At 34.8% G+C, this 14,739-nt stretch overlaps 1 protein-coding gene across 1 annotated transcript in view; it reads left to right on the top strand.

Moving 5' to 3' along the window:
- Window positions 1-14,739, top strand: part of LOC126742558 (ABC transporter G family member 20) — a 126,039-nt gene that overhangs the window by 568 nt on the left and 110,732 nt on the right. The gene's annotated exons all lie outside the window — the stretch shown is intronic.

Here is a 14,739-nt window from a genome sequence, read left to right as displayed (position 1 = left end):
CGTTATACCAGAATAATATAGATTTGTACAAAGTTGCCCAATCACCACAATTTTATTGACATTTTATGCTTTGATTTGTCAGGTTGTAAAGGGTTTGACAGATTAAATCATGTCTTGAGCTCTAAAAAGTCTTCATAGTAAATTATTTTCTATGAAAGCTGCGTTACGGATAGATCTCAAGTTGCAAAAATACGTGAAATACGTGTGGCTAATTTCTTTCTTAGCTAACAAGATACCCTATATCAATATGCAACAGAATGTCATAAGCGAAGTGATTTACGGAGAGAACATAGAATAATATTGAGGGGGTATACGACAAATGTTTATTACTTGCTCTGACCATCCCCATATCTTTATTCATTTTAGGCCGGCCTTTGTTAGTAGAGGGGGAAGGAGGTGTAAAAACACTTTCGTTGTAACTTGTAACTAGTTAGATTGTTTTTTGCTTGATATTTGTTATTGTAAGTAAACCAATTGGTTTTTGTACGCGAGACCTGAGTTGGCCAGGTCTATATTTGGCTGTGGCATTGAAGCAAGCCTAATAGGCTTATAAGAGGTTAGGCACTCAGGCATGCGAACAATTATTGGTTTCAACAGGATATAGACTATGTTGACTGTCAGTTTTTATTTAACATTTGTCCGCAGGTAAAATGACCATATCCTTATTGGAGTTTTAGTCTTTATGTGCAAAAAGTTCATTTTGATGTCCCTTCGTATGTTTTAGCTAGTTTTATCATTATCACCTCTCTTATTTTGCCCCAACCAGTTCCGTCTTAGTTTTTGCCAGACATATACTCGTATCGCGAATTCGTTTACAGATTAAGGCTTTCTTTGTTTTTGGAGTACATCCGGTTAGCTTGTAGTTGTCTTGATGTGCGTTTGCACTGTAAAAAGCCCTTAGGAATTTACCGGCGTCCAATTATACATGTCCGATCAGAACTCCTTAACATCGTCTTTATTAAGAACGTTCAAGCTATGGACCCGATCCGGATTCAACCACCCTGGTTCAAGACCTTCGCTCATTGGGCCAGATCATTATAAATGCTAATAAACAATCTCAGAACCACTCTAATCGACGAGTCAGGCTATGCTCGAGTTTAAAGAAAATAGAGCATAGCTCTTAAACCTGGCCCGCATCCTGTATATAGGCCGTAAAACACGTCTACCCTACCTCCATATACAGTGCGGCTCTTAATTGTTCCGCTGCCATTTTGAAGTTTTGCAAAATGAGCTAGGGACCAAAAAGTAGTATTTAGGTTGCTAATGATGTGTGTCAAAATCAAATTTTATATAAATGCATTCAAAACATAAGAGGGGGGGAGACAATTAAGAGACGCACTGTACAAAGGTGATTCCGCAGACATTTGTTAGTTTTTACCGATTTTTAAGGCATTATCAGTCCACTGGCTGGCTCAGCAGAACTTCTAGCAACGTCCTAAGTTTCCTCTGTAATTTATCAACAATTTTATTCCATGTAATAATTCCAAACATAGCTATAAGGCTTATGTAGGCAAATTCAGTGAATGCCTGGCAAATTAAGTGAACTTTCTAGAAAGTATAGTTTTAGTCTTTTTTAAAACTCGATGTTATACTCTTCTTAATTGTCAATTGTTTGCGCCTGTTACATCCAAGTATTTGTATGTTTCTCCAGCTTGAATTCTTGTTAGTATGGTAATCTACAGATTCTTATTTAAAAGAAACTTCTCAGTTATTATCACTTACTTGTGTAAACATTGTTCTCTGGTCCAATTAATGTGTTCTTAGGTACCGATGACTTAACATTTAAAAAAATTTCATGTCTGATTCAAGCTTTATTTATCCCGTGTTCTTAAGTAATATTCTCGAATAAAAATAAAAGTTTTGTTTTCCGAATTCGTCTACTGGACAGATATAGTGGTTCCTTTTGTTTAAGGCAAAATTCTTAACATTCAAAATTAATTACTTCAAATCCAATTTACATAAGCCCATGTAGAAACAATTTATACTGATGTCCAAATAGTTTTAAACAGTCTTGTTAAAAGGTCATCGACTTATTTAATAATCATTTATTTCCCATTTTTTTGGAATATGAACTTTTTAAACTCGTTTAGTTACGTCATACCTATCGGGACACAATAATTAATGGCTCTAGTAGTAAGGTAATATTTAAATTTCAGGCAAAAAATAGCCTATTAACTTTTGACCTAATTAAGCATGTCGTTCCTTCACTTCAACAGTCCGATTAAATAATCGACCAAGAAATGATCGTTAATAAGTTGAGAATCGGAAAGTAAAAGTAAATCGAAGCAAATAGAACAATAGATAATTCTGCACAGTCACAGGTAATATGGCTGCACTACACGCTATGTTTAGTTATGCATAATAAATCAATTATTTTTATTGTACCTTAATAATAATTATGTTTTTACAGAGTGGACAAAGAGTGAATTGTTATCCATTTATTTGTTTCCCAAAACTCAAGTGGTTTTATTTGAACCCTCTGCCTCCCTATGTTTTTAAATAATCCATATTAAGATATGTTTTAACTTTTTCTACGAAAGTTGAACCATTTTTATTAATTTATTTTACAATTACACAGCATTTCACTATTAATAGTAGTGAAATAGCATAGCAGCTGAAACTTATAGGAAGTATGCAATATTCACATTTTTATTTTGTATGTTAAGTGAGTTTATACAAATGCGGCTTTCGATAACTTTTTGAGGTTTTATTCCTTTTAAGAATTAGCTGAAATTATATATACTGTTAGAACTTAAAAAAAAGATTATGTTAAGTTATAAAGGTAAGTTAAAGTAAGACAACGCCCCCAGCGTTTATTGTGAAATGAATTTTATTATTATTTATATGGTGGGATGTAAATACAATCCTCGACACGAAAAATGCAGCACTTAAAATTTTATATACATAGTTTTATAATTTCTTTTAACTTTTTTTTTATTGTTCTAATAACTTGAACACAAATAAAAGAATATGTTTTAGTAATCTCTGACAATAATGCACTAGTTATTTGAAAAAAACGCTGTGTTGTGATATAATAGTACGAAAACACATGTTTAATGTTGAGTGTTGTCTTCGCGTTCCCTGATACCCTGATTTGATTTTCTTGACATGTCTAAAATCAGGTGACGAATATCTTCTTGAGGAATAAGGTAAAGGAGCAGGAATACTACTTCGTCGTGTTCGTTAGTGACTTAGCGCTGGCCACTCTAAGAAATCTCTATTGCCCGGATTACATGAGGCTAGTTTTTCTAGCTAGGATAGCAAGCTAGATATCCCGGTGTCCTAGCCTGAGTTACTGTCCTGGCTTGGCGCATGCTAGAACGGTTTACATGTGGCTAGGAAATTTTAAGCTAGTACTATTGCGAGATCAACAGAGCAACAAATCCAGTAGCTAGTAGCTAGTACTAGTGCGAGATCAATAGAGCAACAAATTCACTAAAAGGTAAATATTTCTAAAAAAAAACAATGTTACAGTTACTTCGAAAACTGTGTCAAATTGCATTAGATTAATTAACAGAAGTTTTATTGGAAAAACGCGTTTGGACAAGACCATGGATTTTAAAAAAGAATGAACGTGGATCATCCGCACTGGTTTTAAAAGAACTTCGCAATGAAGACTTAAAAGAGTATATCAGTATTTTACGAATGGTGTCAGATGTGTTTGTTATTCTGTTGAGTCTTGTGATGCCAAAAATTCAACGACAGCATACTGTTATGAGAGAGGCTTTACCAGCAAGAGTAAAGTTGGAGATCACTTTAGATTTTCTTTCATCCGGCATTAGTTACAGAAGACTAAGTCACTTTCTCACTAACTTAGTAGCTTACACGAAACTAGTTCTGTATACATGGAGCTAATACTAGCTTGCTAATTTAAAAGCGCTAGCTTGCTCTCCTAGCATTCCTAGCTTGAAAAACTAGTATCTGAACATATATCTAAGTATTCTTAAGTAATTTTCTCGGTGCGGTCTGGTATGGCGCTTTAATGCATCAGAATTAAATTATTTCCACTAAAATCAACATAATGAACAATCTTGGCAGAATTTCATTTATGTACCTAGTTAACAGCAGTTCCAGAAAGGGCTTCTTGGAATGACGTACATACACCACTATGCGTGCCTTTAGAGAAATTCCAGGCAACACCATAAATGAACTCCTCCCCTCACCGCATTGATATTTTTCACCGAAATCTATTTTTTTTTCGATTTTGAACTAACTCTACCAGCATCTTGTTCTTATCACCTACATCACGAAAACACCGGATTATAACGGGATTCGAGCAGAACTAACGGAATGAAAGCACTTTCATTACTTATTATTATTACCCTTACCATACCCTTTCGTGACCATCTGGAGGTTAAATATCGATTCATCAGTAAACAAAAATCATTTTTACCCCAGTGTTCATGATTCCTGGCAAACTGTAGGCGCGTAACACGATGACGTCTCTGGACTGTCGCGGACTGTCTATGACTAGCAGGATTGGCTTCACCAAATCCTTGTCTAACTCTTACATGGATACCTCGGACGTAATGAAATCGACTTACGATTCCTATGGCTGTAGCATGACGATCTCGGAGACTTTGTAAGATGATAAGCGTTATTCCTTCGTTGCGAGCCAGTTCCAAGACGGTGCACAGTGCTATTTCATACAGGTCGGGTAATGTAACGGTCAATTGTTTGGTCCTGAATCAACGCAACCAGAGCAGCTATTGTTTTAGGACTAACAAGATGCAAATAAATAAAACATCTTTTAAATTTATTAAAACCAATAAAAACGCATGATCATCTATGCAGTTTTGAGTGGATAAAATTATAGAATTTTTATTTTAATACACTTTCTTTTAAATCCAGTTTCTTTATTCAAACAAACGGTTGATTGTTAGAAATTACTTAAAACAATATCACAAGATATTTAAAAGATTATATATAAGATTTTAAGTACTCCGTTTTTCGTCCCAGTGAGTGTAGTAAAAAACGCTTGTTTAAACGAGATCAAGTTCGTTTGATTCGTTGATTCCGTTAATAATAAAAATAGATGTAAGTTTATTTACCACTTTATTTTAGAAGATAGTTCAAATAAAACAATACCAAAATTTAGTAAAGATTATGTTATCATCATCTTAACCGCTATAGCGGCCGCTCTAAAAATTCTAAAATAATTTCACCTATTTCTTATAACCTACTTTATAACATTTTTTTGTTCTCACGGGTACTACATCTCCTACAATTATTTCTTTTTCATACAATGTATTTCTTTTATTATCTTTCTTTACTCACTTCCCATTAATGAGAGTCTCAAGCAGTTTGCAAAAATTGGATGGTTCTATCTGAATAGTCTCATCCTTACTGATTGAGTTCCATTCTTCTTCTTGTGCTTAGGCACAGTTTGTTTACTACGAACCATTTCTCAATGGTTGTTTCTCTCAATTCGTGAGGCAGGAATACCAGAAATCATTAAATTTAGAATGATCATATAAAAAGTATTGAGCCTAAAAGACTCCCTGAGAGTACACCCAGATGGATTAATGTTTTATTAGGACTTTGTGAGTTGTAAATATCTGTCATCTCTCCACTCAGGGAGTAATATTTTTCAAGGCGTGAAAAATTAGCATATAATTAAGCTTCTTGCCTAGCACGAAATTAAAATTACCCGTATGTAAACGAGCTGCACTTACTCTGTTTTTACACAAGTTTTACCACTCTCTATTTAACTACGAAAACTCCAAATAATAAACTCCATTCCGAAATAGTTATTGTGTAAATCAATAAATCTGATAACAGCATAAAAAAGTCCTGTATAGAATTTTACCAATACTGCGCACTGTTCGTATTGAAGATACTAATAAGGATGACGAATAGTTGAATATCTAGAAAAATATTAATCTAAGCCTTCTTGTAACTTGGTTTATTATCAATAGCTTCTCAACTTTTGCTGTAGATTTTTTAAAGCAGACTTACTGTTTGTCTGATAATAAGGACTGATACTGTATATACAGACTTAAAAAAAAAAGCGAAACAACGAATTAAGCACAATAAAGAAAACATGTTCAAATTCGTATAGGTGTCAAAGAGTATTTTAAAATGTTAAGAACTACTAAGTTTTCAATACTTTAATTTTAGTATAGATCAAATAAAAACTTCACATTATATTTTTGTCAAAATGATATATTTGCTTGTGCATTTCCTATAACCAATTCCCAATCTCTTAAGCCAAAACCCTATCAAACAATGTATTTTCTTCAAATAAAATTAGGATGTTTTTTACTTTATTTTACTTTTACTTGAAATTTATGTAAATTATATTTACGGACTTGCCATTTACAAAAAATTCTTAACTTTTAATAAAATTATATTTCTGCACATGTTTGTATAGGTTTATTCATGGCATAACTTATGTAGTGAAGAATATAGTTGGAGATCTATTGGTTGTACCTGCAGGATGGAAAATACCTCTTCTAATATATTTGGAAATGATAGATTCATTTATATATAAATTCAACATCAAGCAATGAAGATGTTTCTTCTAGAGTCGGTGAATTAAGAAAACATAAGAAGTTGCCAGAAACAACTTCAGTAAAAAGTATCTTTAACTTTTATTCTTAAAACAATAAATATTATGCAATTAAAAAAGTCCTTAAATATAGTCTACTCCTTGGATTGAAACATTCACTTAGCCCGGGCATCTAGGATATACTTTTGGGAGCTTTTCCATACCAAGGATGCTTTCTAAGATATTTATTTGTAATAGAGCTACATACTAATTAACAATATTATTATTAAAACAATAAATAACGTTCCCACATTTATTACATTTTATTGTTTTTTACCAAAAAAACACGTTGTTATTAAATTTTTGGTGTAATTAGTAAAAATATAGTTACTAAAAAATAGAATGGCTTCTTATCCATTAATACGCTATAAGGAAGAAAAAAGAAACCGTAAAATGCACATTTAATATGTAATCAAAAACATACATAATAAAATATTACTACACACAATCAACACGAGTTTTCGTCCACATTCGTAAGATATATGTAAAGGCAACCTGTGCCCCTAAGGCACGGAGAAAGTGGTATTTCCATTACACTTGGACTTTACGTAATTTTTAACCCACTTTACCGATTCGCGTAATTCTATTACCCGTTTTTGGGAGCTGCCTTGTCACATATTACTGTAAAATGGTAATTTTTTTTATTTCAGAAAAAAAAATGGTAAAAAATATTCTATACAGGATGTCTCTCTAGGGACAGTAATTCACTTGACTTCAGTCGATAAAAAACGTGAGTAGCATCTAGAACATTTCTAGCATTACCGATCATAATATGATATCTGTCAAGATTGGACGGCTGCGGTTCTATTTTATAAGTAAGATTGCAGTTAAGTGCTTTTACGAGATATAAGTTATTCCCGAAAACTTTCTGAAACAGAATGCCATATATGGTACGAAAATCAACTGTATTTAAATAAATTTCAGAACGTATTTAAGTATTATGAATTCCATTTAAAATACAATGCCTGTGTCATAATTATGGTTACAATTTTCGAGCCCCAATGATGAGACTAGTTTGAGCTACCCTGTTTATCTACGATAATAGAAAACAACTTTTTTTTAATAATAATTAAAATTTGTATTCTTGATATATAAATAACAACAATGGAAGCAAACATATTTTTGTTAATTACCAAACTCGTCTTGTCAGTCCCATCCAAAAATGGAATGAAATTGTTTGTTGTTAATGGCTATTAATTTTTTTATGACATGCACCCATACCTGCCTGAATCTTCTTGTAATTTTCCTAATGCAAAAGCACATATTAATAATATTTTAGTAGTTTTGTTTGCTAATTTTATATGACTAATTTGTTTATTTCACCTCACTCATTAGCTGGATGGTTGGACTCGTAGGTTGGATGGTTTAAGTATATAAAAAAAATTAAGTTAGGAAAAAGATTGCTAATGTGTTTATATTGATGAGGCTCATTTAATTTTTTCACTTTACAGGGTGACTCAAAATAATAAGAACTAACTTCTACCACAGATGTAAATAGCTCCGCTCCGCTCGTGCGGAGCTATTTACATCTGTGCTTCTACGTATTGTTTAGTCTCTTAAAAACAGATACATATTTACGTGTAGTAACCCTTGTCTAAATATTAATGAAATATCTAGATATTTTGAATATTATTGTATTAGAATATTACTACCAGCAAACATATTAATAAAAGGATAAAATAGTGTTTTCTTGCCGAATGGTACTTTGACGAACGAAAAAAATTTGGCCGGGGAATAATGTTTCTAAGCAAGTTTTTGCCAAATAATTTTTCAGTGTAAGATAGAGAAACACTTTTGTTAATATGGCAATATCATAATAAACCATCTCCTTAAAATTGAATAAGCTCCTTAAAACTTCTTTCGACAGAAGAAAGTTAAATAATTTGTAAAAAAGCGACTTGTGAGGTGCAAACTTGTAGGCATAAGGAGAGACTGAAGGATATTATACTGTATTTATTTGCTACTATTTATGCCGATTTTAAATGTCGCGCCAATATTTCGACTTTAACTGGCCTTCTAGCGGCGAGGGCTCCAAAGATAATGTGCAATGTACTCACTTGCCTCACGGCGATGATTCTTGAATAAGGGAGAATAGCTGATTCTGGTATAGTGATGGCGTGGCCAACATCGTTATACTGCCCCGTCCCTAAGCTCATTTAGTTCCGAAATAATCCCAAAAATGGCAGATGTCGATTTTGGCATAAGGATCCCCTCCTGTAACAAGATCTCTCATAGAAATAATAATCCACACTTTTCTCCAGAGAACAACTTTGAGGAGTATAACAGCACACCAGAGGTCTATAAGCCCGAAGACCAGTTATCTGCAAATCATCTTTTAGTTCAAGTCACCGAGTTCGCATGCCAGTTTGGGATTTGCTAGGCTTCTCAGATCCTCGGCAAGCAACTGCTCCTCTAGAGAACACAAAACGTCCAACACGTCCTTATAGTTTGGCTTGTGATGTGACGCCTCTGTGGTAAACAGGTAGAAAATATTTCTTCCAGTCTCTTCATCAGTTATCTTGAGTGTTTGCCCGACTCTGCGATTAGACTGACGCAGAATTAGACTTCTGCGGAAAACCTCAGTTATTTCTCTAGACATTTGTAAATCCTGATCCACACAATGTGACAGAATATATTACTTGAGCTTAAGCAGTTAATAGGTTGCTTACTGCACTTCACAGGTCACATTTTCGTGGTTTCCATAGTAAGGTCGGTTAAAATGAATTACTCGAATTTCACCCCTCGGCGGCTTTTGTAATCCGTAAAGAACATCGTTATTATAATAATAATAATAATAAGCTTTATTTCCAACAGGTTACATATACCCAGTTACAGGAAAATCAATTAAATATATAAATGTACGAAAGCATGAATTGTATTAGATTCATGCAACTAAACTATAAAAGAACTATAAAAGAATTGCTATATAATAAAAAAAAAGAAGTAGTGAACTTGAGAAAATAAATAATAAAAAATCAACACTAAATTAGGATAAGAATCAAGAATTAATTTAAATCAAAAGACCAAAAAAAAGAGTAAATAAATGCATTCAAGCTAAAAACTAAATAACTAAAAACTGAATAACCTAGCCTAGCCTCCCCCACCGACCATACGCAGGTGATTCAAGATAAGTGCCAAATCGTCATGGTGAATGTCACAAGAATCAGCAATAGTGTTAAAGTTTTGACACATAAAGTGAATAGGACTCTGGTACAGAATGTTGGACCTGGCTGTGTCCAAGTTAAAAGCTGGACACTGTCTGGATCCTGGGCGTGGTATATGAAAGCAAATCCTTTGCAAAAGGGATGGGCAGTCAATTTTATGGTTAAGTAAATTAAACAAGAATTTCACCGAATGCATTTCTCTCCTCTTCGCAAGTGACCGTTCAGTATCTAGAGAGCAGCAGGTTATGGTCAAAACCCCTTGGAGGATAGACTCCATCATCCTTAAATGCCAAACATTTAAGGAATCGCCGTTGGACTGATTCTAATAGGTGAATGTGCTGGTTGTAAATGGGAGACCAAATAAGGGAGCAGTAGTCCAGCCTGGATCTAACAAATGCATAGTAGAGCGTTTTGGCAGTGGCAGTGTTCAAAAAAAGTTTGCAATTTCTAATAATAAAGCCTAGCATGCGAGTAGCTCTAGAAACAGTATCTTCGATGTGGGGGATAAAAGAAAATTTTTGGTCAAAGGTGACTCCAAGATCCTTGAAACAGGTAGACCTTGCCAGAGACTCTCCATTAACTGAGTAATTAAAGACAATTGGACTTTTGATACGAAAGTAGCTGGCCACATTACACTTGGAAACATTAAGGTTAAGCCGGTTCAAAGTGCACCAATGGTGTACAGTATTGATGTTCTCTTGCAGTAGACCACAATCTGCTATAGATTCAATCCTATGGAAAAGCTTTAGGTCATCAGCATATGCTAACCGAGAGCAATTGAGGGTGGAGATCAAGTCATTAGCGAAAACGTTAAAGAGAAGGGGGCCCAAGTTAGAGCCCTGAGGAACTCCAGAGGTGGGTGAAAAACAAGCAGATCTAAAGCCTTCGACCACTACAAACTGAGAGCGGTCAACTAAATAAGAGTTAAGGAGCTTTATCAAGCGATCGGAGAATCCAAACTGGCGTTCAAGCTTATTTAATAGGATGAAGTGGTCAATCTGGTCAAAAGCCTTTTGGAAGTCTGTGTAGATAACATCGATTTGGCTTCTATCATTAAGTGCTTCGCACACAAACTGAGAGAAGAATGCTAGGTTTGTAGTACATGAGCGGCCAGAAACAAAGCCATGTTGATCATTGGCCAGCATGGACTTAACCTTGGGAAAAATTAATTTATAGAGAGCCAACTCGAATAACTTTGAGAAATTGCACAGAATGGATATAGGGCGGTAATTCTCTATTGTTCCAGCATCGCCCTTTTTAAAGATAGGGCAAACTTTAGCTTGCTTCCAGATATTGGGAAAAATACCTGTGTTAAGGATCAGATTAAAAATGTGGAGCAGAGGGTCTGTAAGTGCAACAGAGCAGTCCTTAGCTAAAAAACTAGGAATTAGATCTGGGCCAGAGGTCATTTTGCTTTTGAGACACTTGCTCGCCATTATAATGTCGGTAGCCGCGAGCGCGACGACGTCTATGCAAGTTAAGGGAGGTTCAGAGACGACAGGATGATCGCTGGGAAGTGAGTTCGTGTATACACTCCTGAAATAATCTCCAAAAGCGGACACAATGCTGTCAGGCGTATTGTATGATTGGTTAGAAAGCTTCATTGAGCCGGGGATTTGAGACTGATTACGTTTGCTTCGAATAAAAGACCAAAATTCACTCGGATCGGAGGTTATTTTGTTCTCAATACTATGGATGTACATTTTGTAGGCTTGTGCAGTTAGAGCTTTAATTGTCTTGCGCAGAGATCTAAATATCTCTAGATGATGTTTAGACTTGGAAATCTTAAAATCACGAAATGCTCTTTCCTTTTTATATATATTACGAATTATGTCCGCCGAAAACCAGGGAGGGAAACGTCTTTTACGTTTTACCTTGAAGGGTACCGCTCTAGCGAAAGTGTTGTTCAGTATATCATAAAAAACATCACATGCGGAGTTGACGTCCTGCTGCACCATGACAGGCGACCAATCAGTATCTAGCAGCAGCTGATACAAAAGCGGAAAGTTAGCCTTTCTAAAATTAAATTCCTTTATTTCAGCTTTATTAAGGGGTAGGTTATTGAGAGAGATAAGGCCAGCATGGAATTCAAATGACAAAGAAGGATGGTAGGTATCCTCCGGGACAAGAGATGCACCGCTGTTAAGTACAGAGATATTAAAGCATGCAAAGATTAAATCCAAACAGCGAAGATTGTTATTTACCACGTTATTGAATTGCTTATAGTTTAGGAAATCAAAAAAATTACTTAGAAGTTGACATTTACTATTGGGAGCTACCGAGTGTTCAATATAAGTGGGGACATTAAAGTCTCCCAGGATAATCACATGTTCAGAATAGATTACATTAACCATGGAAAAGGCTTCGAGAAAGCGTTCTAATTGCACGGAGTCGATGGAAGGAGAAACGTACAATACAAAAATATACAGTATGAAATGATTAAATTTGACTTTACATCCTACCAGATCGATTTCCGGTATTTCTTGGCTGATCGCAGAGAGGTCGAGGGCTTCCGAGGAGAGGTGGTTCAGAATCCCCAGTAGAACACCACCACCCCTTGAAGCAGCAACAAGGTCAATTCTTCTGTCAGAACGGTACATTACGTATGAGTTGGGAAGGATTTATCATTATTCTAAGATGGTGGAAGTTTTCGGTGACAGACTCTTTCGTGTCTTAGGGTTATAAAGCCAAGTCACCTTTGTTGTACCTCTGGTCTTTGGCATTGACATCATATGCGTCCTTTATCCGATCATCGTTCTTTATCATCGCACTTGACTATGAATGCCATTCATTTTTCTGTGCAGCTCACTAACGTAGTCCTCCTTGGTAATATCGGTTCCTGGGCGGGCGGGTAACCAAACTTCAGATCGCACTGGAGACGAGGTCTTTTCCCATCACTATTCGAGTCGGACACTCTCTGTGCTTTCATATATGGCCGATCCATAAGCCAGCAGGAACAAATGAAAAACCTATCTTAGTCTCTTTGGTGGTTGGAGACTACTTTGGCCAAATATCGATTAATGGTTCTATTTATTTGCGACTGCGGGTGACGTGGGTGTAATGCAGTGATCCTCGTTTTCTTAATTCGGAACGTCTTATCTAATCGGGAAATGGACCGGCAACGTCAATATCAATAATTTCAAAGATAACTTCCCACGTTGTAGTGACGCATCAAAGCCTTCTGTTTTCTCTGTGGCCCATTACTTGCTGCACATATGACGCATTTTTTGCATTAATCCCTTACGTCTACTTTACTATTAATTCATTTATATTTTTACTTTTTCCAGCATCTTTGTTACTCCAAAATGTCCTGCTGACAACCGGCATGGATTTCCTCTAGCAACTTCGAAATTGGACATTTAGGCACAACGATTTGCCTTCTTTCCTCTTTGCAGGTTAGGACTATATGGATATCGGGATCGATGCCAAGTATCATCGACGATGGTGATTCTTAAAAATTAAGCATCTTTCTCCGGATAGGCCTTCTTCAATTCCATAGTTTGGTGTCAAAGTCAAACTCCTGTAGCTTCTCTATCCACCTTGCCACCTTTTTTTTGATTTTATAATAGAATTCTAGGAATGTGATAATTAGGGATTATATCCTAAAAATAATAATCAATATTATATTACCATAATAACAAGATTTTAGTTTAAAATTAAACAACTCGTCGAAAATTAAAGAACAATGCTACAAGTACATTAAAATTTAAATTAAATTGCTCCTGAAAGAAAGTTATCTAAAGGACATAAGTCCAGAGATGTCGGCGGCTGCTTAATGGAGCCTTGCCTGCGGATTTACTGATTCAAGAAATGGGTGTCCAAAAACTGTCGCACTGACGCCACATAGTGCGATGGTGAACCATCTTGTTGAAAATTAATGTAATTTTCTATTATTTTGGTAATTCGTGGCTCTATTCTTCCTCTCGAAACAAATGTGAAATCGAGTCACTCCAATATCGACAGTTATGTCTATTTAAAGCATCATGTAAATAGACCGACTTTATTTCTAACTAATCGATTTTCGTGATGGTGAATTTTAGACACAGATCAAGTTTCTTCAAATTTTCTTGTTAACCACATACTTATCCTTAGTACTTTTGTCTGTATGTAACGCGTTTAAAACCGGGTAGTAGCTTTAGCCATGCTCCCATTTTGGTAATACAGTTTTGTTATTTCTACCCTTGCTTGAATTGGTTAAATCATTGTTCAAAACAAATTTGTCAAAACTAGGTAAGTAACTTAACAATTTGAAATAAAAGACTAAGTTTTTCGATGACATTGAGTGATGCTAAATGTTCTTGCTGGTATCCATGGTTATCATTTTTTGCAATCGACTATTGATCAGTATTAAGTAAAGTTAGAATTTTATTAACCTTCACAGCGATTAAATATAGGTGTACAATTTATTAAACAAACGTTACTAAAAACTTGGTGAATCTAACATGGTAATAATAAAACATGGAGAATCTAAAAATAAACAAATAGAGTTTTAAAAAGCTAATAAACAAATAGGGTTTTAAACCTAAAGATGAAAAGACGCAGCCCTAGACATCAAAATTGGTGTGTCGGAGTGTTTTTCGAAAAATCTACCAGGAGAGTAATGTGCGATCTTTTTGTTGGGGCACCCTCTATGAGATGGCGAGAAATTATACAAATTTGGTGCATGATAAAGATTAGTAAATGGTGTAGAATTTTCTATGATAAAGATTTAGTTTGAAAATTGTGGACATAATTGGTATTTCTCAATATCTATTAATATTTACTCTAGTTTGATGTTGATACCCTGCAAAAAATTTAAGTTTATTAGACTATGCCTAAACGCAAGCGGGTAAACAGACATCTATAATATAACATTTATAATTATACATTAATATTTATTTTATAACATTTCTTTGTAGAAAATATATTTTTCTTAATCACAATATTTAATTTTGTGTAATGTTTAGATTAGATAATGCATTTTAGTACTACATTAAAAGAATGTTCTCTTATCAAATCCTATGTCTCACCAAAGAGAACAGTGGT

Source organism: Anthonomus grandis, chromosome 11 (genome assembly GCF_022605725.1).
Source record: "Anthonomus grandis grandis chromosome 11, icAntGran1.3, whole genome shotgun sequence".
Classification (NCBI taxonomy): Eukaryota; Metazoa; Arthropoda; class Insecta; order Coleoptera; family Curculionidae; genus Anthonomus; species Anthonomus grandis.
The sequence above is the reverse complement of the archived record's forward strand: the minus strand, read 5'-3'. Positions and strand labels throughout refer to the sequence as shown.